Source organism: Marmota flaviventris, chromosome 7 (assembly GCF_047511675.1).
Source record: "Marmota flaviventris isolate mMarFla1 chromosome 7, mMarFla1.hap1, whole genome shotgun sequence".
NCBI classification, from domain to species: Eukaryota; Metazoa; Chordata; class Mammalia; order Rodentia; family Sciuridae; genus Marmota; species Marmota flaviventris.
In genome coordinates this window covers 59,932,905-59,933,613 of record NC_092504.1, presented here as the reverse complement: position 1 = coordinate 59,933,613, position 709 = coordinate 59,932,905, and positions in this window count along the sequence as shown.

Sequence of the window (709 nt, the reverse complement as noted above, 5' to 3'; positions counted from 1 at the left end):
TTTTTATAGAAGTTTTTTCTCAAGATTGTGTATTTTTGACTCATAACGGCAATATGATGTTTCATAAGCTAAAATAAATCCTCCTTTCTTTTGAGGTATTCTTCTATGAGAGCAGTTAGAAAAATGTTATGTAAAATACTCTGACTTTCTCAGAGCCTTGCTTAAATAGCAATATTGAAAATAATTTATGTAGGTGGCCCAAAATTATTTTTCAAAGAATTAGTCATCCTTCAGCAGGTATTTATTGGATAACTGTTGTGTACCAGAAATGGATCTAAATGTTGCAGACAGCAGTGAACAGTAAAGACAGAAGTCCCTGCCCTCACTAGTGTTGCACATATTTGATTAGCACATTCCTTATTTGTCCTTGTTGTTAATGAATGGTTTATTTCTTCCCTAAAGGCTTGTATTGGATATGCCTGGCAAGATCTGTTTTTGTAATACTTTTGGGGGGCTTGTGTAATGGAATTAAATATACTTCTTAATTCAAGAACAAAGTTAACATTCTTGATAATCTAGTCAACTTTTGCAGTAGTGTCAGTATTCAGTAGATAGCATTAGGTTAGGAAGTAAAATGTATGTTCACTGATGGGTACTTAATAAGCACCAGTTGAATCTCCAGTGTATAAGAAGATAGTCTAATAACTAGAAATCCTAACAGTTCGGGTACATTTATTTTTTCTTTGGTTAAAATCTCTTTACCTGGATA